At 38.2% G+C, this 26331-nt stretch overlaps 1 long non-coding RNA gene across 1 annotated transcript in view; it reads right to left on the bottom strand.

The window, feature by feature from the left end:
* Positions 1-6071: 6071 nt before the first annotated feature.
* Positions 6072-26331, bottom strand: part of LOC126195063 (uncharacterized) — a 59516-nt gene continuing 39256 nt past the window's right edge. The window contains exons 2-3 of the long non-coding RNA XR_007538550.1: positions 24311-24430; positions 6072-6089 (exon numbers count right to left, since the gene is read on the bottom strand). This is a non-coding gene — a long non-coding RNA (uncharacterized LOC126195063). The remainder of the gene's footprint in view (positions 6090-24310; positions 24431-26331) is intronic.

Genomic DNA, 26331 nt, shown 5'->3' with positions numbered 1-26331 from the left:
AATTATGTGTTATACAAGAATATAATTTTGTCTGTTTGTGGTGCAGACATGTGAACCTATGTAAAGGTGTAACGTTTCATATATGAGAAGAATAAGCAAATATTTTTTTGATCCATCTTTCCAGATAGGTTCCTTCAGTGTTCAGCTCTATTTACTAAAAAGGTATTATCGAAATATTCCACACTGTTGTCTTTATTTAGATGTTTGTACTTCGTATGTTATCAGTTCCTTGGTTGTCTAATTCCATTCTCATACTCCTGTCCATATTGCTATCTGAATCAGTCAACCATGGAGTATATCGAGCAACTCCCACAGCTCTCATTAGAACATTCACTGCGAAAGTAAACTTTAGAAACAAATAAGTCAAGAAGACCTTGACAAAAGTTATACTGATATTAAATGAGAAATGCCTATCTAACAGTTGACTTTCTGTAGCTGTCATATTAGTGTGTGATAATACTTATATCAGCTGTTAGAGACTTGGAAATTTCAGTGCTAAAAGATGATAAGAAACGGAAATGGGGACAAGTGAGAACATGCACGGCAGTATGCTGGAGCAAGTAAAGATAATGTGGATACTTTTAAACACCAAAAATCTCTTCAGGAAGAATCAACATGGATTCTACAAGGATCTTGTTAAACTCAGCACACTCAGTTCGCCCATGACATGCAGAATGTAATGGATAATGACATTCAGATTAGTTCTATTCCTCATTCTGAAGATGTTCTATGTAATTCTGCAAAATTGCCTGGTGAACAAAATATGAGACTATGGAATATCGGATCAACTTTACAATTGATCTGATGATTTCCTAGCATACAGGACTAAGCACTTTGTTCTTAATGAGAAGAAATAGTTAGCCAGTTGACAGCAACAAGCACTGGGTGCACTTGTACACTGCTATTAATAGCAAACACAGTTTGACTGTGGTTTCTTGTGAGAAACACAAAATCCACGAATTCTACAGAATGAATCCAGGCAATTATCCACTTTCTGCAGCAACTAGCATCAGCTCCTCTGATAAAGCAGGACACAAATTTTTGACTTGCTATTTCTCCAGCTGATGACCTATTCATTACACTAAAGTAAGTTGGTGAAAGTGTGTGAACTATGTTATAAATGCCACCATAAAAAGTTTATTTTTAGTAAGATCATGTGTTGTGATACCTAACTCAGTGAAGTACATATATAAATAATGAATACAATTTGAAGTGCTGCAACTGTTCCATACGGTACAGTAGAATATGATTCAGATCACGTGTATTTATAAAGAATGTTGCTGGATCTGAAATCAGATGAGTCACCATCGATGTTTTAGGATTATGTATAGCTAGAAAAGGCTGTGTTAGGAATGGAATAAGCCAATGATGATGGGGAAAAGTGCAATGTCTTTTTCTCGCTCCCATCCAGCTGCTTATTCAATAGCAGCACGAGTTTTGCCTTTACAGCTCTTCTGTGAATATCACTAAGTTTCTTTAAGTCCGGGAGCACAGACTGAAAAAACATCCTGTCAGTGTCTCCAGGTGTCTTTTCGTCTCAAAGTTTTTTAATTTCCAGTCACACAGCAAATTACTTTTCAGCATCACTCTTTCTGGGTTCAGCTTTTCTTTTTGAGGGAGGTGATGGGAGTATCATGTCACATCCATCAACATCAGAAGAAATGAAAGATGACCGGGAAGCAGGAGGGGGGAGGGGGGCTTGGGGAGGGTGCAAATAAATATGGTTTCTTGTATTTGACGGGGCTTAACTTTTTAACATTACGTGCCAGAACCAACAGTTCAGTGACATTGTCTACCATGCTACGACATGTTTAAAAAAAATACTAAAGTTAGTTACTGTATTTCTCAATTAATTTCCAAATCCTCTGGGTGTTTACTAAAGCGGACAATGTTGTGAATATATCTTTGTTCTTATATTGATGACGCTATTCTCAGAAAAAGAACAAAAAAAGGTAAAACCATTCAAATAATTCATGGGTGTTTAGTGCAGGTACAGTGCTGCCTTTCCAAGTCATATTCTCTTGGGTTATGCTATAAAAATTTATCATAATTCTTACACCATCATGGCAGCCAATAAATAAACATGAGCTGCAGAGTCATCTGTTCATCAAAGCAGCTGTAGACAACTTTTATTTGAAGCTGTATGTTTGAATGTACTGAAGCTGGGGCTTGCTGAATTTATATATCTGCAACTAACACTTCCAAAACCTTGAACAGGGACTCCTCCATTTCAGTTTCGAATGTAATAAATTTTAGAATACGATTCACATTTTATAATCACTAACCAAAGACATACGTCTGTTATCAGAACAAGAAACTGCAACAGAAAAGGTAATGAGTTAAAACTCATGGTACAGATTCCATAGGAAATTCTTACCTGTTTCTTTCACTTCTGTTGCTATCTTCCTCCACACCACACTGGTCACATCTGCCCTCAAATATGATTTCTTAGTGTAATCCCAAAGACAAGGGCTTTTCTCAATAAGCTGTATAAATGATACCTACCAACAATTCTCCTGTGTTAACATGTCAACTATATACAGCACACAAGGAAATGCAAAGGTTGAGAAGTCTTTCCAGCTTAAAAGCATACATGGGAGTGAATGCTTTGGCTTATATCGGCAGCATCTCTGCGTAGTACAGCACACAGTCATAGCATCAAGTGGGAAGCGTTGTAGCTCATCGCAGCCAAACACCAAAATTTATCATGTATTTACTCAACACTGGAAAGAGGTAAGGCTTACCTTCTAGCAATAAAAACAATTCAGTTATGTTAGCTACATTTCTTACACAGCAATATATGCCACAAAATTCACAAATGTTAACTGGACAGCAACTACATTTTTCACTGCAAACTTTTCAAAATAAGTGTGGTGCAATACTTTACTTTGTAGGATAACAATAACTACAGGTAATAATGAAAATAAATAGAGTTAAACATCAAGCAGAGACGTGTGGCTACAACATGCGGAGAAGTAACTTTTTTTTTACCAAAGTTTTCTCAAAATCAAATAAGAAAGACTGCATAATGGAGAACATGTGTCAAACCCTATGAACAGTGTTTTTTTTTTTTATGCGAAAACTAAAAACTTTGCCGAGAAACTAACTACAGAGATGGATGTAGCTTTGCTTCATCTGCATAAAACAATTTTTTTTAGGCAAATTAGATGACTTGAAATTTCACTGCCCACATGTCGTACAGTACAAGTGGTGTGGAGTGACCAGCACTCCACGTTGGACCATGTGATATGATAGAAGTATTTGCGTCATATAGCTGTCATTCCAGTGCGAACCAGTTATGCCGCTTCCATTATGTTTCTATGCGCTACGCCAATGCAGGTTGCTTCTGCTTCATAGCATCTCAATGTGAACTGCACCTCAAGGAAATATAGCTCAACACGGAAGAGGTATCCAGAATGAAAAGCTCTCCAGCGCAACTTGCATGACTAGCACTCCTGAAAGCACGAAGGTCCCGAGTTTGAATCTTTGTCTGGGACACAGTTTTAATTCACCAGGAAGTTTCATGAGAGAGAGGTAGTTTACAAAAACTTTCTTTGATCAGTTCTTGAGTACCATTTGTCAGTCTATTGACCTTACTGCATATTATTAATATAGGGAAGAGACAAGATCCATAGAGGGATTATCTATTTCATCAATAGTTCATTTAGTCAGCAAAACAGCATCAAGGAGATGCTCATTCAACTCCAATCGAAGATCCTACAAAAGAAACAGTGTGCTTTGTGGAAAGGTTTACTGTAACAAATTCCAGAGTGCACTCAAACTATGGTTCACTTTCCTCCACATAAACCACCTAAGAGAACATGATGGTAAACTCAGAAATTCTAGGAAACTACAGTCTATTCTTCCTGTGCATTGTTTGCGAATGGAACAGGAAAGGGGGAAATAATAGAAGTACCTGAAGTACATGGGTCATTCAGAAAGTAATGGCTCCTTTTCTTGTTTTACAAGAAAAGTAAACACAATAAACATAGGATAACATCTACAACATTAAAGATAATTTGCCACTTTCCAATATAATCACCACCTCTGTCCACAGTTTTCTTCCCACCTTGGAACAAGAGCTTATAATCCTGTGTGGTACTAATCATGGTCCCCCTACACACAATGGCACACAGAATTCTTCGAGGTCTCGGTGATGCCGCAGCACCAAACCCCCCCCCACCATCCACCTAATGACCTGCTTTGATTGGCAGTCAGATGATCTAATGTCAGGTCTGTATGTTGGTTGGGGCACAACTCCTCAGCCAATTTCTGCAATTTAGCCAGTGGTGTCTGGTGTTGTGGTCTTTGACTGTCATACAAAAGAAGAATTGATTGGCGAACTCACTGAAAGCGTGCTTTCAAGCACTTGAGGGTTTTCACGTGTTGGAAACAGTCTCCAAAAAAATCAATCAGAATCAGATCCTCTGCATCCCAGAAGACTGTCACCATAACCTTCACAGGAGAACCCACTATTTTGAAGTTTCATCCCAATTACATTTTTTGCCACTGAAGTATGCAACAGATTGGACACAATTGTTTCCCTTGCCTCTTTATTTTGATTGGTAAACATTTTTGGTACTTTGAGTGCCCAGTTTTTCAGTATTGGCTACCACAGTGCCTTTACTGATGGATAAATGGTGACAGTTCATCTCGTTACTGAGCACTCATAAAAATGATTTGCTCAACATGCTGGATGTTGTGTGAGGTCACTGCAGTTGCTGGCAGGCTGTTCTGGGTTCCATCTGCCAACAGTGTTTGCCCTTCAGCTTCTCTACTGCTAAGAACCATTCATCTAATGGTGCTGAAGTCCACTGTAGCAGCTGTATACACATCCTTCAGCTTCTCATGAATGTGACAGAGCATTTCACCGACTGCAGTACAGAATTTAATCACAGAACACTGTCCTATATGTATATCAATGTCAGCCATTTTCTAAACTTATACGGTGCTGCCACCTGATGGTGTAGGATGCTGTTACTACTGTAGGTAGTAGAAAACAGTTTTCGGAAGTGTGCCAAATTCATGATAATAAGGCATTACTTTCGGATTGGCCCTCATACTATCCATCATATACCACAATGTGGCTTGCAGAATAGGAATGTAGATATAAACAGTTTTCAATAAATTAATCAACTACTTTATAAATGCTCCTCTAAAATTTTATTTTTCTATTTTACATACAAGTATCACAAAGGTGGTCTACATGTAATATACCAAGCAAGAGAAAAATTATTTTAGCATTAGAACACAAAAAGCCAGCAGCAATAAAATGATAATTTGAATTCACTAACTTCTCAGATTATTCAGTTCTGCAAAACAATATAACAATATTACCTACTTTGTTACATTCTGCTTATCTTCCCTCGCAAGGGGAACAGTCACAGTACCAAAAAACTTTTCATACATTAAAAATCACAGGTAAAATTTCACTGGAATGGATGGAATCTGTTTCCAATGAAAGATTATCACACCAGATATCAAAAGAAAGACAACTTTAGTAACATACTACTGCAGCTATTTCTTCTGAGAGTTGTCCATTTTCTGAAGTGTTACTAATGTATACCTGGGAATAAAGAGAATGCTAAGATAATGCAATGATCCTCTAGCTAACTAATTAATTATAAAAAACAATCTTAATTATTTACTGTTGTGAGCACTTTTTATGTGTAGACCATTGTCAGACAAATCAGGTACTCCACCATACACTGTATGGTGGCTTCAGAATAATGGTGTCCTGGAAAATGCCTTGTCATTTCTTTTGTAATCCTGCATTTCTGTCTTTCAGAAATATTGAGGATGGAAGCTCGCCAGTTGAATATTTAGAGTTATTTGTATATAAAACACAAAATGCACTAATACAAAACATCCCATACGTGGAAATTTGTTTTATTAGATTTCTAAATGCTGCACATATTCAGAAACCACAGTGTTTAATATTATAAATGTAAAAGCATACAACTTACCTAGAAATCACTCTTTAAATTTCCATTCCTGTCTGCACATCGGACATTGATGATTCACTTGCTGAGAGTTGAGCCATTTCATAATACAGTGAATGTGGAAGCAATGTGAGCACTGGCCCCATACTGGAAAAACAAAATGTCTACATAAGTATTCAAGCATTCACTTTCAGTCACAAATACAACGAAGTAACCATGCACATACAACTTATTTTATTTAGTTACGAAATGTACACTCCTGAGAAAATCATAAAGGATTGAAGGCACAGATAGGTGAGGGCATCACACACACACACACACACACACACACACACACACACACACACACACACTAAAGACAAAAAAATTATTTTACATAAATAAGTTTCAAAAACTTTTGAACAACTTTTTGACAGTGAAAACAGTACACATAATGAAGTTTTCAACACATGTAATTTTAGAAAATTACACATTATGTTTAAGTCCACACACTTTTCCGTTGCAGTTAAATGTTTTCCCCTTTCTTTTCTTCGTAACATGTAATGCTACTATGCAGTTTATTAACTGCTGGAAAGAAATCAGTAAATACTTCCTTATTTAACACATATATAAGGTTTCAGTCTAGTGTCTTTATGATGCACATGTAATTGTGAAAAGGACTGTATGCTAAACTGCACGAGTTTTCAGATCAAATCTAAAACCAACCCAAAAAATCCTTAAAAGACAGAAAAACTAATTGAAAAATAAGGTTTTAGGAGGATTTTTCATGTTTTTAAACGAAAAATTGCCTTCCTTTCCATTACAACTTGCTAGTGCTCTGTTTACACAGCTTTAATCAGGCACTTATTACAGTACCTTCTTATTTTAACTAAATTAATATGTTCACAGGGCAATGCCTCGAAGCAAATTAATGATATATTTTAATAAAATAAGATTTTTGTTATAATTTTTCATGGTATGCTTTATGAAGTCTTCATGGAGATAGTAAGAAATGTCATGCAATGTGTGCTGGAATATTTTTGGAGCAGTCATGAATTTATTAAGATGTGACCAGTCATTAGTACACATCCAGAGGCATCAAGGAAACATCAGTTTAATTGTGGAGGTAAGTGAAAGGGTCAAAGTTATGCAGTGAGATCAAGCCTTGATACAATAAAAGGTTCAAATTGATGTAGGGTACAGTACTTACGCAGATTTTAAGAACCTTCCACAGAGAAAACACTAGTATGGAAAGCTGCACCAAACCAGTCTTCGCACTGAAGAATATAACAGCAGTAAGAACAAGAACAACAATATGGGTTTATTAATAGGAATATGAAATGGCTCCATGAAATGGCTTCATGAGTAAGAGTCTAGAATGGGGCAGTACCATGTGTGATGCAGAGCAAGTTGGCAACATCTGCCATTAGGTGTGGCTGGAATGTAAGATTGTGTGTGTTACAACTGGTTGTAAGCTTCAGTGAGAGATCAGAAGGCAGATTGAGTGTTTTGTAACTGGGAGTTGAAATAAAAATATAAAAACCAACATCACTGAGAATAATTCATGAAGAATACTGAATGATCTCACAATTTTGTCACTCAAAATGTTTCACATTCTTTCTTGTGTCTCATTGGTTACATAAAATTACCATCCCACTGATAAGAAAAATCATTGTTATTCAAAACAGACATGTTGCCAACCTATACACTATAGAGAAATGGTGAAAAATCAGTACATTTTCTTGAAAGGCAAGGCTATATGCAGTGTTTGACACAGGACAGGAGCAGATGACATATCAAATGAGTGCAAAGTCAGTAGAGCAGTCTCATTAGTGCACTGTAGGCATGATAAGATTGGTACACCATTTGCTGGTGTCATCATGGACCAGTTTATCTGTAGTAATGATAAATGCTCCACTGCACTGATTACCTCTGGCTGGACACCTCCTGATGGAAATTCTACGATTTTTTGCCATTTCACAGTTAGCATCTGCTATTTTCAATTGATACAAAAAATATCTGCTAATAACGGTGCCACTACCAATCTCAGTGTACTGGTGGATATGTAATAAAGAAAGACCAGTGAAAAACTCCAGTATGGAACAATGACAACATCATGAAAAGGATAGATTATTACTCACCATATGGTGGAAATGCTGAGTTGCAGAAAGACACAACAAAAAGACTGCAAAACAAGTAAGCTTTTGGCCAAAAAACCTTCTTCTGAAATAGAAAACACACACAAATATATATACACAAATGCAACTCTCACACACATGACCACTGTGTGTGGATGCTGAGGCCCTGCCATTGCATTTGCATTTGAGTGGCTATGTGTGCACATGCGTGCATTTTCTAATTCAGAAGACAGCTTTTTGGGTGGAAGCTTGCTTGTTTAGCAGTCTTTTTGTTGTGCCTGTCTGTGACTCAACATTTACACTATATGGTAAGTAGCAGTCTGTCCTCCTCATAATATTGTCAGAAAGACTAGTGAGTAATTCTTCTCCTGTAGCTGCTATAAGTATAGACTTGAGGTGATGACAGGTTAGGAATTTATGTTCTATTATTGCTACACTAACTGAAAGATTGACTGACATTTTTTACAACAATGCTAGTACAAGGATTCAGTTCACTGTCACACATTTTGATCATCTCTACATCTATGAGATTAGTCTGCTATTCATAATAAATTGCCTGGCAGAAGGTTCATGAACCACCTTCAAGCTGTGTCTCTACCATTCCACTCTCGAACGGCACATGGGAAAAATGAGTACTTAAATTTTTCTGTGCGAGCCCTGATTACTCTTAATGTATTGTGATGATCATTTCTCCCTATGTAGGTGGGTGCCAACAGAATATTTTCACAATCAGAGGAGAAAACTGGTGATTGAAACTTCATGAGAAGTTTTAATGATTGCCACTCCAGTGCACGTATCATGTCTGTGGCACTATCCCCCCTACTTCACAATAACACAAAAAGAGCTGCCCTTCTTTGTACTTTTTCAATGTCATCTGTCAGTCCCACATGATGCGGATCCCACACTGCACAGCAATGCTCCATAATAGGGTGGACAAGCATGGTGTAAGCAGTCTCTTTAGTAGACCTGTTGCATCTTTTAAGTGTTCTGCCAATGATTCGCAGTCTTTGGTTTGCTCTGCCCACAATATTATCTATGTGATTGTTCCAATTTAGGTTATTTGTAATTGTAATCCCTAAGTATTTAGTTGAATTTACAGCCTTCAGATTTGTGTGACTTGTTGCATAATCAAAATTTAACAGATTTCTTTTAGTACTCATGTGAACACTTTTCTTTATTCAGGGTCAACTGCCACTTTTCGCACCATACAGATATCTTATCTAAATCAATCCAGTCACACAACTTAGGCGGAATTCCATAGGCATGCAGTTTGGTTAGAAGACGCTTGCGAGAAATGGTGGAAATTTAAAAATATGGAATCAATTTGACATCCCCTGTCGATAGCACTCATTGCTTCATGAGTACATAGAGCTAGTTGTATTTCACAAGAAAGATATTTTCTGAATCCGTGCTGACCATGTGTCAATAAATTGTTTTCTTCGGGGTACTTCATAATGTTCGAATACAGTATGTGTTCCAAACCCCATACTGCAAATCGACTTTACTGATGTGGGCTGTAATTCAGCAGATTATTCCTACTTCCCTTTTTCGGTATTGGTGTGACTTGAGCAATTTTCCAGTCTTTAGGTACGGATCTTCCTGTGAGTGAGTGGTTGTATATCATTGCTTAATATGGAGCTACAGTGGCAGCATGCTGTGAAAGGAACCTGGCTGGTATACAATCTGGACCAGAGGCCTTGCCTTTCTCAAGTGTTTTAAGCTGCTTTGCTACGCCAAGGATATCTACTTCTATGTTTCTCATCTTGGCAGTTGTTCTTGACTGGAATTCAGGAATATTTTACTTCATCTTCTTTCATGAAGGAGTTTCGAAAAACCATGTTTAATAACTATGATTTAGTGGCACTGTCATCAGTGACTTCACTGTTGTTATCGCGCAGTGCGGGTATTGATTGCGTCTTGCTTCTGACGTGCTTGATGTACGACCAGAATCTCTTTGGGTTTTCTGCCAGATTCTGAGACAGAATTTCGTTGTGGATATTATTAAAAGCACCTTGCATTGAAGCACGCGCTATATTTCGAACTTCTGCAAAACTTTGTCAGTCTTGGGGATTGTGTGTTCTTTTAAATTTGGCATGTTTTTTTCACTGCTTCTGTAACAGCGATCTGACCCGTTTTGTGTACCATGGGGGATCAGTACCATAACTTATTAATTTATGTGGTATATATCTCTCTTTGAAATCGTTCCACAACTTTTCTACGTTTGCATGATCAGATTGGAAGTAGTGAAAATTGCCTCTTAAAAAGGCGTTAAGAGCATTTTTATCAGCTTTTTTAAATAGATATACTTTACATTTCTTGTTGATGGTGTTACGATATTCAGCTAAGCAGCAACTGCCCTGTGGTCGCTAATCCCTGTATTCGTCATGATCTCAGAGATTCAGGGTTTTTATGAGTAGCCTTACACAGTGCTTCTGAACACCCATCCAGTTTGAATTCCTGCATTATAAAAAGTATACCACCACTGCTTCTCACATCACTATAAGATTTCACCGTAACTTGTACCACCAAGCTAGATGATACTATGGTGCAGTCACCCTTCTCACATTTGGAGAGGTCAGGGTTCAAATCACCATCCGACCATCCACACTTTGATTTGCCATGGATTCCACAAGTCACATACGGAGATGTTGAGAGGACATGCAGATTGTGATGAAATACCCCGTACAAATTCTATGAAGAGGGCAAAAAGACAAACGGTGCAGTTCAATTTGAACATAATGGATAAGAATATTGCTTCTCTGACTTTGGCTAAAATCATATGTTAATATTTGTCTTTGGTCACATCAATATGTTGTTTTTGTGATTTTTTCTTGTAAAGTGGCATTGGGAGAAATAGTTCAAGATGATGACACAGATTTAATTAACTGAATAATCCCTCAGCTCAGAAAAACTCTGAAATCTCCAATGTTGCTAGCCACAGTATTGTCTGTTTCATGATAACTATAATAATTTTGTCCAACTGGTGTGCTTGAATTCACATAATAAGCACTTTTTGTTTATTAACCCTGGAATAACTCAGTACAGATTCTAAGGATGAAAGTCTACAATTGATTACAACTAAAAAGACCATCACTGACAATGCATAGCAGGTGCCCACTATGGCCAAGACCATGATTGCTGGAAGTGGTGAAGAGCCACGAGGATGATTAGTGGCGCTGTATCGTGAGGCTGTGAGCTTGTGGGCCACTGAGAGGCAGGACCGGCTGACGAATGTCCAGCAAGTGACAATCCCTACAAAGACTTGAGGCAGCACTATCTGATGGATACTGCATTGGCAGGCATTGTGGTCTGAATCATAGACTCGAGGTGGCTGACGGTTGTCCAGAGCCCGGAGCAGAACTGGCTGTCAAGAGGAAGAGTGGCAACCTTGGTTCCCACCAGTGAAGGAACACAAGGGTGGAGCCACGACACATGACTGCAGAGATGCAAATAGGTGCCTGTGACTGTTGCACTGTTTACTGCGACTTGCATGCCACTTATTGGGGTGGCTGCATCCCCTGATGCTGTGGCAGCTGCAGGAGGCAGATACTCAGCACAGTGAATCTACTGTTGACAAACAGCCTCCCGAGATAAAGCCTAAAAAGCACATCTGCGCATGTGATGGCCGAGTATGCAGGGACCTGGCTCCGGGTATACTACAATAAAAGTTATTAATTTTTGCATTATTACTGCAGTGGCTCAAAAATCTGCCATCCCTGTGGTGAAGCAGGCAAGTATTTTGAAGACCACACAAGTTTCTGCTTATGATAACTAAGGAGCCTATAAACCTGCTGATAATATTTGTTCAGTTGATGAGTCAAAAAGGTTGCTTGTGCTCTATGCTGTCTTCAAAGGTTCAGTTACAAATTGTTTGAAATGACTATTTGTCTGAAAGCAGCCATCAGAGACTACAAAGCAAATGTTGCTATGTTTACTACAAATTCCTAGTTATTTGTGAGATACTTGCTTGTCTTTTTCTCTCTGCAGTCAAGACAAAGCTCAGGAAATCATAATATGGAGATGGTGTCCAATATGCCTCCAGCAGCACACCTTGGTGAAATCGTGTTTATCTGATTGTCATGTGTTATATCCAGTATCTGACGAAATGAAAAAGCTAATTTGTTGTCATTACAAGATTCCATTGTTAAAAGTAAAGTTAGACATTGCTTACTCAGATTTACTACTTGTAACACTGAAACAATGAAAATTATAATTGTTACAATTAGGAACTAGTGCAATTCGCTAAGATGGTGATTTTCCTATTCTGACAGATTCTGATTCGAATTTCTTATTTAAAAATGTGTCTTAAAGTTACTGAGATCCTTGGGAAAACCAACTACGACAAAAATATTCCACGTCACATGCAAAACATGAGACAGACAAAATACCTGCAGACTTTGAGAAGAACATAATAACCGCAATTCCAAATAAAGCAGATGTGAATACTACTGAAATATCATTTTAATAAGTTTTGGTTGCAAAATAGTAAAACAAATTATTTACAAAAGATGGAAAGATTAAAAGTAGTCTACCTGCAGAGAGATCAGTTCGGGATTAGGGTAAACATAAAAAGCAATATTGAATCCATGACTTATCTTACAGAATAGAGTGGAAAAAGGCAAACATATTATTTAAGCACTGTAGATTTAGGAAAAATTTCTTACCATGCTGAATGGAACATGTTCTTTGAAATTCTGAAGCTAGCTGGGATAAAATACAGAGAACAAACAGTTCTCTACAATTTGTATAGAAATCAGACACCAGTTATAAAAGCTGTAGGACATGAAAGGGAGGCAATAGTCGAGAAGCGAGTGTGGCCAATTCCCCTTGTAATTCAATTTGTATACTGCATGAAAAGTAAAAGAAACCAAAGAGAAATGTAGAAGGGAAATTAAAATTCTGCAACAGCAAAAAGCTTGCAATATCAGTTGTACAGAATGGATAGTGTCTTGAAAAAAGGTCACAACATGAATGCCAATGAAAGTTATTAAGTGTAATGGAATGTAGTCTGAATACATCAGGCGATGTTGAGATAATTAGATTAGGAATTGAGACACTATAAGTAACAGATTAATTTTGCTATTTGGGGAGAAAAAATAATTGGTGATGCCCAAAGTAAAAAGAAAATAAAATGTAGACATCCAACAGCAAGAAAAGAATTTCTGAAAAATTGAAAAATTTTAAAATTTAATATAAATTTAAGTGTTACGAAAGCATTTAAGTATTTTGATGGAGTGTAGCAACGTATCGAAGTGAAACATGGACAGTAAACAGAACAGACAAGAAGAGAATAGAAGCTTCTGTAATGTGGTGCTCCAGAATAATGTAGAAGATTATGTGGGTAGGTTGGAAGACTAAAGAGGCACTGAATCAAATCATGGACAAAATAAATGTGTGGCTAGCATTAAATTAATCTTTGGACTGAAGACCATGCAGAAATTGTTAAAGGAAAAAACAATAGATCCAATTATTGAAAGAGAACCATAAGACCCAGCTGCCACGTGTCTCCCAATCACCAGTCATCAACTGCAGTTTGAGAAATAATTAGGACTGTCAACATTCTCCTACAGATGAAAAGTGGATGGAGCACAGGCAAATGTTTTTCTCTCATTTTACAAGCACAAACATGTTTTGAAACTTGAAACATTTGTGTCTTGTTCTTTCAAAACTCCACCAAAGCCTACTAAACTCTCTCACTGTGCAGGTATACATACTCCGTAACACTGAACAAAACAAATTTGTAGGAGATTCATGTTGTGAATTAGATAAGTCTGTTTTAGTCTCATTAACAGTTTAGTCTCATAACAGAGGACAGAGTGACAGTTTTAAAACTTCTTTTTGTGCTTCCTTTTACATCACTATCATTACTGTGAATGCCTTTCTTCTGTGCCCAAAAAACACATACAAGCCATGATGTCTAAGAACAAACGGCCCACAACAGGTGGACATGCTAAACTCATCACCCTGTCTTGCAGATGTGCTGTGCTCATGCACCTGCACATAACCATTTCTCCAACAATTACTGCCAGGTTATTACAATGATCTATAATGTCAAACTTTTCATCTTGCAATTGTATGAATCTAATGATTTTCTACCATTTCTACATATATGTGTCTTTCTCAATGCCTACTGTGTATGGTAAGCAGAGATCTGTCTTCAAAAAAAATTTAATCCACCCTAGATTTCTCATTATTTCATCATTTATGGAAATTTTTATCAATGTGTTAAAGCAGATAACAAAGCAAAGATTCCACCATCTCACCTAACAACAGTAACTGAAAAATACAATGAATTTAATGTGTTATGGCTGCTAGCAATATCCAGCCTCATTCATTTAATTAACTAGTGCACCCGAGTCAAATTATCTGCACAGTTTTATTAATTAGCATAAATAATTAGGGCATGTTAAATTTTACTTTCCCCCTATTTCATTGTTTTAACACCTCTTAGTCCAGGTGTCACGTCTAAGCAGAGTAAAGAATCTTTACTCCAATTAAAGGTAACCTGTCTACCTCGATCTCCAGTTTTTCTTCAAATGGGCTGCCTGTGAGAAAACTAAGAAATTCCTTACTGAGAATTTGTACCTGTATTTTATTAGATTGCATGAAACATTGTAATCCTTTAGTAAATTTTCTACATTTATTTCTGTGGTCTTTGTCATTTTTTGAGATTGGTAACTACAATTAATATTTCACCTTTGAGGATTATTATTTGACATGGAATATACTACACGGCCAACTTGACAGAGGAAGAGCAACAGTTAGCAATAAATTCTTAAGCTCTTCTGAAACAAGTATGAAATACACTTACAAAGAATTTTTACATTAAACAAATTTTCAGGACTTTACTCACACACAATATCAAGACTGTGTGAAAGAACATAAACCACCAAACAAATAAGTAAAACTAAATAAATAAAAGATGCGGCCCAACTTTTTTTTACGTAACTTTTCCTTAACACACAGTATTTTAACTCTGTACAGATTACCAATTTCCCTAATGTTCTGTAAATGATCGACACTCCTGTAACCCGTGTGGGTAAGGACATCAATTCCAATTCCACCACAGAATATATAAATTTCATTGAATCAAAGAGATTCCGGAGGGAGGCGATACAGGATAGTCAGTGCTTGTCTCGTGACAACTCGGCTGGTCCCACCACCTAGTAGCCATAAAGCCTTTTTAAGCAACAACTGAAAGCTCCACTGACATATCATTCGCTGAGAGAGCATTACTGACATCACCCCTGTGATGTGCTGCTGGATTGGACTATGGATTATTAAGTGATGTGTTGATAATGACTTTGGGCATACTTATGGACTTTTTGAAACAGAACAAACATGTGCTAAAGTGGTGGTGCCACAGTTCAAGGGCACAGACATGAACTAAGCATGCAGTCATTGAAGGCAAACAGAGACACAGAGTTTCTTAAACTTTGACAGCAGCAATTACAAAGGGCATTCGAACAGTTTTGCACAGTCATCTCTAATTTTTTTATTCTTTGCACGCGGAGAATGAATTTTTTTTGTGAACATATTTTGAACATTTAGCTATAAGTATTTTCTTTTATTTACAGGCGATCCATAATGGAATGTGAAGTAAATGTCAGGTTGCGACAACGGTTGGTGATGGAGTTCCTCTTCGAGACTGGCGATGAGTCTGCCACATCGATTCACAGGATGTTGCTCCCTGTTTATGGGGAGGACCCAGTGGATTGCAGCAGTATCCAGTGGTGGTTGCAGAGGTTTAAAGAAGGTGATTTCTCTGCACTGGACAATACACAATGTTATAGACCATTGACGGCAGTAAGTGATGTGAACATGGAGACCATTGATCAAATCATTCAAAATGACATGTGTGATGACACAGCAGCTTGCTGAAATAACTATTTGGCATTGGGTAGTGTGGTATGGGTAGTGTGGTATCACTGGTACATTCACTAGGGTACAGAAAAATCTGTGCACATTGGGTGCCTAGATTATTGACAAGAGAAATGAAAACAATGATGGAGAATATGTGCGAGGGTCTCACGAAGACCTTTACTGAAGAATGGAAACAGTGTTTTGATGGAGTCATTATCTGGGATGAAACATGGTTGTTTTTGTCTGAACCTGAGAGCAAAACCTTATCCATGGAGTGGCATCATCCGGGTTCCCCTCGGAAGAAGAAACCGAGACTTTTACAAACAGCAGGCCAAAAGGTGATGGCCGCCTTCTTCTGGGATCAGTGTGGTGTCATTTTCATTGACTTTTTGGAACCTGGCTCCACAATTAACGGGGACCGTTACTGTTTGTCATTGGACAAGCTGCAACTTGCCGTCAAGACCCACAGACCACAGCTTCAGGGTCAGCTCATCAGACTACACTATGAGAATGCCAAACCTCATACAACTCTTATGACGCAGGAGAAAAATTAGGAAAATGGGTTAGAAAATTGTTCCTCATACTCCTTACAGTCCAGACTTGGCTCCGTATGATTTTTACCTCTTTGGTCGTCTGAAGGCCCACCTGCATGGTAAAACATTTGATAGTGAGAAAGACCTTATTTCCTGTGTCAAGCAATGGTGTAAAGTCAATCCCCAGAATTTTACCAAAGTGCATTTACTTCATGGAAAGAACGTTGTGCCAGATGCGTCACAGCTACATTGAGTAGGCTCAATGTATAGCTTAATGTTCCCAGTATGTTGACAAAAAATTTCATTCTAAACACTGAAACAGCAACCACACCAACACCAAAAGCGACTTCAGCAGTAAGAAGGCCACTTGGTACAGCGGATCGAATTGCAAGCAACAACTCCTGCTATGAGCAATGGAGCCAGTACACCAGGTGCTGCCATTACTATCTTTTGCGGTGTTCTTGCACTTCCAGACATGCAACATTTCTCATATGGCTTTGCAACCCATCTTCCATGTACTAGTCCTAAATTTCTGAATTTTCTTCACAAACTTAAATCCTTCATAGACTCAGAAACTTTGGAATTTTCAGAAATTTGTACGTTATTTTCTTCACATTACGAACAAAAGTGTCATGAAGTAGTGGCCAGATTAGAATTTTTTCAGCGTCTCAAATACACTACTCAATCACACAACCTTAGGAAGCTGAAATTCTATGTATTTCCTGAAAATGCCATTTTATAAGTAATAACTCAAGTTGCCTGCAATCTTAAGCAGATACTGTTATGAGTGTAATCATTTGGTTCACTCAAAAACAGGATGAGAGTTCACAAGCACTACAGTTGGACAATCCAACTCAACAAGAGGTTCTCAAACTTGCTAAAGCTCAAGAGCGTTTCACGTCAGACACAATGTTCGTTCGAGGAACAAGATGTGTCTTCTATTAATAGCTCATTCCATTCTGACAGAAAATTGTGGAACCAAGACTGCTTGACTTCTTGTATTAATATAACTGTCTCTTCTCTTCAAAGTTAATCTCATTTTCACAAAAAATCACAAAACCAGGATTAGAATCATTTATCCCACATTAGAGGCTGCACTAAGCTAGCTCGCCATTCTCTGTCTCTGTCTTGTACAGCACATTCCAATCATCCTTCTGAACTGAATTCAAATTCAGACTGTCTCCTACATGGGTGCCTATTGCGGTGTTGCATGCATCCCTGATTGCAATGTCCTCATAAACAAACACGGTGTTAAAATGTCACATCACTGGCACCTGTAGAAGCTGCATACAATATCCTATGACACAACATGGGTGTCAGCAAGTTCATGTCATCTTGCCCATCAGATCTTTTTACAGTACAGAAAATATGGGCCACACTCATCATTTTCAATTGCCCCACTACATTTCAAGTGGATACACAGGCTCATATGTCTCTCATAAACAAGGACACCTACTTACAGATTGGATCTCCCCAACTAACTTCCAGTCCATCAACATTTACTGAGCTTCAGCAAGTAGTATGTCCCCCCTCCATGGTCATTATCAAGTGATAGCCCGCTACAAGAACATGGACAGAAAATCAATATTTAATGTTGTTGCTTCAGGCTGTGCTCAGAATATTTTTGATCTTGACAATTTTTATGCTTATGGCTTCCAGTCCAACATTTAAGTACACTATTACCCCTGTGATGCCTTCTGACAATCTTGAAAGGCTGTGTGACGAGTTATCTCTCTTCAACCCTGGTCTTGGTTGCACCACCAATTATGTGGAGCATATTGAATTGAAATCATGGGCTACTGCAAAATTCTTTTACATTTGCCCAATTCTCGTTGTACTTTGGGAAACTTCCCAATTCAAAATGCATTGTCTCTAAGCATTAGGCATATTGATGTCAATTACTATAAGTCTATGGGCTACTTCGCTGGTGTTTCTCTGGAAGCCTGATGGTAGAAATAATGTATGTGAAGATTTTAAAACAACTGTTAATGCTCAATCAGTCTTAAGACTTACCCTATTTTTCACACTGAGGAACTGAACTCAGAACTAGGAAAAGTAAAAATATTTTTCCAAAATTGAAGAAGCAGTTATGTATTTGCAGCCACCGCTGGACAAGGTTTCTCAGCAGTTCATTGTCATCGGTTCTCCCATTGGCCTCCATCACTACAACTGTCTCCCTTTTGACTTCTTTCAGAGTTAACTAGAACCAATTATCCGCGATAGCCCATGCCGTGCTAACTGCCTGTATAACATCCTTATTATTGGCAAAACAAAGGAAGAATGCCCATGTAATCTTTGCATTCTTTTCCAAACCTTACAAAACATGACCACTGTTCCAACTTAAAGAAATCTGAGTTCTTTAAACCAGGTAGTGACACATTTTTAGTACAGACAGCTTGCATTCAACAAAAATGTCAAAGCCACCACCAGCCTCTGACATCTAATCTTAAGGGATTACAATTCTTCCCCAGTAAACAATTGGTCCTAGCCACCAAAGCTTCTCAGCACGACACTAGTGGAATCTTGAGTTGTTGTTGTCTTAGTCCTGAGACTGGTTTGATGCAGATCTCCATACTACTCTGTCCTGTGCAAGCTTCTTCATCTCTGAGTAACTACTGCAACCTACACCCTTCTGAATTTGCTTAGTGTATTCATCTCTTGGTCTCCCTGTACGATTTTTACCTTCCACTCTTCCCTCCAGTAATAAATTGGTGATCCCTTGATGCCTAAGAATGTGTTTTACCAACCAATCCCTTCTTCTAGTAAAGTTGTGCCACAAATTCCTCCTCTCCAATTGTATTCAGTACCTCCTCGTTAGTTACATGACCTACCCATCGAATCTTCAGCATTCTTCTGCAGCACCACATTTCGAAAGCTTCTATTCTCTTCTTGTCTAAAATAATTATTGTTCATGCTTCACTTCCATACATGGCTACACTCCATACAAATACTTTCAGAAAACACTTCCTGACACTGAAATCTATACTTGATGTTAACATATTTCCTTGCCAGAGCCAGTCTACATTTTATATCCTCTCTACTTCAACCATCATCAGTTACTTTGCTCTCCAAATAGCAAAACTCATCTACAACTTTAAGTGTATCATTTTGTAACCTAATTCTCTGAGCATCACCTGAATTAATTCGACTACATTCCATTATCCTTGTTTTACTGCTGTTGATGTTCATCTTATATCCTCCTTTCGAGATACTGTCCGTTCCATTCAACTGCTCTTCCAGGTCCTTTGCCGCCTCTGCAAAGGTCATCGGCAAACCTCAAAGTTTTTATTTCTTCTTCATGGATTTTAATTCCTACTCCAAATTTTTCTTTTGTTTCCTTTACTGCTTGCTCAACATACAGATTGAATAACATTGGGGATAGGCTACAGCCCTGTTTCACTCCCTTCTCAACCACTACTTCCCTTTCATGCCCCTTGACTCTCATAACTGCCGTCTGGTTTCTGTACAAATTGTAAATAGCCTCTCACTCTGGCCTCCTTTAGAAGCTTTCTCTAAAGTCTACAAATGCTATAAAGATAGGTTTGTCTTTCCTTAACCGATCTATTTAGATAAGTCGTAGGGTCAGTATTGCCTACCATGTTCAGAAATTACTATGGAATCCAAACAGATCTTCCTCGAGGTTGGCTTCTACTAGTTTTTCCATCTGTCTGTAAAGAATTTGTTTTAGTACTTTGCAAATGTGACTTATTAAACTGATAGTTCAGTAATTTTCACACATGTCACCATCTGCTTTCTTTGGGATTGGAATTACTATATTTTTCTTTAAGTCAGAGGGTATTTCACCTGTCTCATACATCTTACTCACCAGATGGTACAGTTTTGTCACAGATGGCACTCCCAAGGCTATCAGTAGTTCTAATGGAATGTTGTCTACTCCCAGTGCCTTGTTTCGAGAATTAGGTCTTTCAGTGCTTTGTCAAATTCTTCCCGCAGTAACATATCACCCATTTCATCTTCATGTGTCTTCTTCAATTTCCATAATATTGCCCTGAAGTACATCGCCCTTGTATTGACCCTCTATATTCTTCTTCCACCTTTCTGCTTTCCCTTCTTCGCTTAGGACTGGTTTTCCACCTGAGCTCTTGATATTCATACAAGTGGTTCTCTTTTCTCCAAAGGTCCCTTTAATTTTCCCGTAGGCAGTATATCTTACACCTAGTGATATATACCTCTACATCCTTACATTTGTCCTTTAGTCAAACCAGCTTAGCCATTTTGCACTTTCCGTCAATCTCATTTTTGAGAAGTTTGTACTCCTTCTTGCCTGTTTCATTTACTGCATTTTTATATTTTTTCCTTTCATCAATTACATTCAATATATCTTCTGTTATCCAAGGTTTTCTACTAGCCCTCATCTTTTTACCTACTTGATCCTCTACTGCCTTCACTATTTCATCTCTCAAAGCTACCAATTCTTCTTCTACTTTATTTCTTTACCCTGTTCTTGCCAGTCATTTCCTAATGCTCTCTCTGAAACTCTCTTACAACCTCTGGTTCTCTCAATTTATCAAGGTTCCATTGCCTTAAATTCCTACCTTTTTGCAGTTTCTTCAGTTTTAATCTACAATTCATAACCAATAGATAGTGGTCAGAGTCCAAATCTGCCCCTGGAAATGTCTTACCATTATATAATCAATCTGAAACCTTCAGGTGTCTCCAGGTCTCTTCCATACATACACCTTCTTTCATGATTGTTAAACCAAGTGTTACCGATAATTAAGTTATGCTCTGTGCAAAATCCTACCAGGTGGCTTCCTCTTTCATGCCTTACCCCCAGTCCATATTCACCTACTACTTTTCCTTCTCTTCCTTTTCCTACTATCGAATTCCAGTCCCCCATGACTATTAAATTTTTGTCTCCCTTAACTATCTGAATTATTTTTTTTTACTGCATCATACATTTCTTTAATCTCTCTATCATCTGCAGAGCTAGTTGGCATATAAACTTGTACTACTGTAGCAGGCATGGGCTTCGTGTCTATCTTGACTACAATAATACATTCACTATGCTGTCCATAGTAGCTTACCTGTGCTCCTACTTTTTATTCATTATTAAACCAACTACTGCATTATCCCTATTTGATTTTGTATTTATAACCTCGTGTTCACCTGACCAGAAGTCTTGTTTCTCCTGCCACCTAACTTCACTAATTCCCACTATATTATAATGTTAACCTATCCATTTCCCTTTTTAAATTTTCTAACCTACCTGCCTGATTAAGGGAAATGACATTCCACATTCCAATACATAGAATGTCAGTTTTCTTTATCCTGATAATGACGTCCACCTGAGTAGTCCCTGCCAGGAGATCCGAATGGGGGCTATTTTACCTCCAGAATATTTTACCCAAAAGGACACCATCATCATTAAACCATACAGTAAAGCTGCACAACCTCGGGAAAAAATTACTGCTGTGGTTTCCTCTTGCTTTCAGCCATTCACAGTACCTGCACAGCAAGGCCATTTTGGTTGATGTTACAAGGCCAGATCAGTCAATCAACCACACTGTTGCCCCTGCGACTACTGAAAAGGCTGCTATCCCTCTTCAGGAACAACACGTTTGTCTGGCCTCTCAACAGGCACCCCTCCATTGTGGTTGCATTCGCAGTATGGCTATCTGTATCGCTGAGGCATGCGAGCCTCCCCACCAACGGCGAGGTCCATGGTTCATGGAGGGAGTGCAGTCTTATCACACAAAAAATACTGATGGCACAGAATGTCCCATTGCACACACATTTGAAACATTAAATTCTGCTCATCTCAATTACAACCAAACAGAGAAAGTGGTATTTTTTTTTTTTTGTCCAAAGATTTCGAACTTTCCACTACAGAATAACCAGCATGTTCACACGGTCTATGCTGGCTTCTTCTTTAGTGATATGTGGCTTACTAGCCACATATGCACTCTCCAAATTTCCCTATATGTTGCTCGCTCAAATATTACGGCCTCTGCCACATGTAACCATGTCCTAAAAAGGTCATTTGTCATATAGGACACTTCTCACACTTCGGTTTCTGATAATGTGCCAAAATTTCAGCCCATTCAGATAAAAAAATAATGGCATCCACCATGTTTTCTGCCCCTTTTCATCTTACCTCTAACAGAAAACCTGACCAATTTGTGGAGACATTTAAAAAGCAAATGATCAAAGCATCCAATAAGGATGATGGGCTGCATGCTTTTTTTATCAGCCAACGCCTACAGGAACAGCCCAGTCCAGGGCTAATTAGCAGCAAAATTCCTGTATGACAAGGTCAGGTCAGGTCCAGGAATGGGTTCCATGTATGATTATAGCCAGTCCAGGCAACATGATGTTCGACACAGAAGAAAAGGGGGCATGATTAGCGCATCACACAAATCAGCTCCAAACTTGCATGCTGTCCACTGAGACGGCACCAAATGGTTCAAATGGCTCTGAGCACTATGGGACTTAACTTCTGAGGTCATCAGTCCCCTAGAACTTAGAACTACTTAAACCTAACTAACCTAAGGACAGCACACACATCCATGCCCGAGGCAGGATTCGAACCTGCTACCGTAGCGGTCGTGCGATTCCGGACTGTAGCGCCTAGAACCTCTCTGCCACCCCGGCGAGACGGCACCAACTCTACTTCATCTAGTACCAGTCTCTGTCTGTTTCAGTTCTAAAATCTCCCCACTGAGAAATCCCCAGCAGTGCCCTACAAGAATTAACAGAGGTACATGATGGCACGGCATGCACCATATTGGCTACTGCTTCATCCATCCAGGCGTTCGATGCTATGGGCACCCCACCACCTTTAGAGGTGGAGATGGGTGAGGCACCTCCGACTTCTAAGCAGACCACCACCAGACATGGAGATGCAGTCTCCTCCAGTGGAACCATTGGGCGAGACACCCACCTACACTTTCCATCATCTAGCTCGTAGCCTGCATCACTGTCCTAGTCAGCTTTTGCTGTATCCCCATGGAGGGATTTGGGAGGGAGGTGAGGTGGATTTGGTATCTTGCCCAAATAATGACACTGATTCTGACACAGGATATACTGATGTTATTGGGTCAAAGAGCTTGTGCTGCATGTCAATACAGGATAGGCAGCACTCCTGGGAACTCACATTGTCCTGCCACCCAGTGGCCCAAATGACTTTGTCAGCAGTGGCCAGGGACTGCACTGACGTATTGTTCACTGAGAAGATCGTTGACACCACCTCAAGACTTGCTACTGGAACTGGGCTCTCCCTACTGGACTGGATTACAGGTCGCTAAGAAGGTTATTAATTGCTGTGCTGATAGTGACTTTCTGAGGACTTACAGACTTTCTTGAACCAAACAAGCAGGTACTAAGAACACCAGCTTATATTACAGCTGCACAGTCATCACTATTATCATCAAATATTTATATTCTTCACACTGAGCCTAAGCTCTCAAACAGTTTTTTTGTCTACAGACTGTCATTAGGCATATTGTTTCACCTATTTGAGAACAATTTTTTTAATGTGGTAGAATTTTGGGAAAGTACTGTGTGTAGCAAGACTGAGTTTATGAATTTTATTTGATTATCACTGCAAAATTCTAATACTGTGTGTCACACACTAAAAGTCAGGTGAAAAAAAGAAAAAAAATCGCTGATTTTATACATGTATAACAAGAAAAGCTCATTGAATATCATTGAATCTCTCTCTCTCTCTCTCTCTCTCTCTCTCTCTCTCTCTCTCTCTTTCTAACTTAATCTGCATGGAGAGCAAAGTAATTACAAAGGGAAACAACTGCAGAGAGAAAGCCGACAATTTAACACTACAGCACAAAAAAGTCTTCTACAGAGGAATCTGAACTTTTACTTTTGTACTACTTACCTAAGGGACAATCATCACCTGGAAGTTTGCAGTCTGGACAGCATCCATCAAAAGCCATACGACAAATGCCACAGTTATCATCATTGGCTACCCATCGCCATGTTGCAACTCCTGTCCAACCTGTCCACAAATTATGTGCATTATCATACCCATAAACAACTTAAACAGTTAACCATCATAGGTAAAATTATGCAAATATCTTCAAACTGTCAATGGAGAGGTGTCCAAATTTAAAATCTGCGCAAGTCTGTTGAATATGAAAACAAACTTAATAATACACACTGTATTCTTAAGTTCTGTACAGAAGTATTTAAGAGTATTATGAAACATGGAATTGTTCTTTGGTAACAAGAGAATGCAGGAAACATGATTGAAGTCAGCAACAACAATTATGTATTTTCTGTTTAAGAAAATGATCTTCAGATCAAAATATTAATTATTTTTATCTGTTTTGAACTTATACTTACATCACCAACCAATAAAAATAAAACAATGTAACACTTACCATGCAGCAACAAGCAAAACATGACAAAATGTACTTAAAGGCAGGTTAGGGAAGTGGGAGGCAGAAAGTTCATACTGAACAGTAAGTTCCCATTTGTGGGAATCTTGGGATTCTAATGCTGGAAGGAAGTAGCCAAATCACACCAGCTATCAAGACTGTGTAACTATCGTATTTCATATGGTGGTCTGTGAAAGAACACTGTGTACTAATACTAACAGAATAAATCTCTCTCTCTTTATTCTTACTTATTATTTATTCTTGAAGTGTAACAGTCAAATTGGGAGAGCCACATAATGAAACACCTGGTACCAGATCAATATGGGAGAATGTGATACTCTCTTCAACTATAGTATATGATACCTTCTTGTAGAAATAGTAAACAGCCAGTCAGATTGAAATTGAAATTTTTATTTAAAACCCCTTTATTATGGTTTCAACATTTATAAAAAACATCATCTTCAGAAGGAAAAGATGCCAATACACACACACACACACACACACACACACACACACACACACACACACACACAGAGAGAGAGAGAGAGAGAGAGAGAGAGAGAGAGAGAGAGATACAATCATATCTTGTAGGCATACTCCATATCAGTTCAGGCAGGCTAGGAAAAAATCTTACCTTCATAGCCTCAGATGAAGTTGGAGATAGCATATGTTAAAATGAAGAACTATGTAAGGAAAACATATATATATATTTTTTTGTTTTCTCCAAAAAAATTTCTGCTCCGAGATACGGCACTCCAAAGATGACAATGTGGATACCACTTTGAAGATGCGAATTTTGGAAAAAAATTTGAAAATGCTGTATCTCTGGTAGGTTCTAGATATTTTGTGTTTTTTTTTTTTTATTTGAAAGACTATTGCTTTACGATTACAAAGAAATCCTCCATTTGCATTCATCTGTCAGAGTCCTTTTACTACAGCATTCTGAACTTTTTCTACAATTTATGGAATTTTTTAATTCAAAAATGCTAATCCATAAAATTTTGATTTTTTTCTGTTGATTAGTACCATATAGTTCTAAATTTCCTGAAAAAGAAGAGCTTCCACTTTTAGGTTGAACGGTCTTTATAAACAATTTAAATTTTTGCCGGATACATAAAACCTGTTTTATTACCACATTATCACATAACAGGCTCATAAAAATCAAAATCTAGCCTTATTTAACATAATTTTAGTTTTGAGAGATGAGTAAGAGACTCATTTTTCAAGCATTTTAAATGGTTCCAAAATGTATGTGAAAGTCTTAAAAGTCAGTACCGCCATTAGACTTGTTTATTTACAGTGTTACATTTACACTTACACAATCATGATTTCGGCCTCAAAGTGCCATTATCAGGTGTTTTAAGTGTCATAAACTGCCTAAGACGGCCTACTGTCATATTAAAATACACTATTAGACACATTGTATAAGAGTCAATATTTCTGGCAGAGCCTACTGTTTTGTTTCATTACCGAGTACACCATCTTGACTGGTGTATTCAGTAAATATACAAGCTCAAAT

The sequence above is a fragment of the Schistocerca nitens genome, chromosome 7 (genome assembly GCF_023898315.1).
Source record: "Schistocerca nitens isolate TAMUIC-IGC-003100 chromosome 7, iqSchNite1.1, whole genome shotgun sequence".
Taxonomy (NCBI): domain Eukaryota; kingdom Metazoa; phylum Arthropoda; class Insecta; order Orthoptera; family Acrididae; genus Schistocerca; species Schistocerca nitens.
This window is presented reverse-complemented; position numbering and strand designations above follow the sequence as displayed.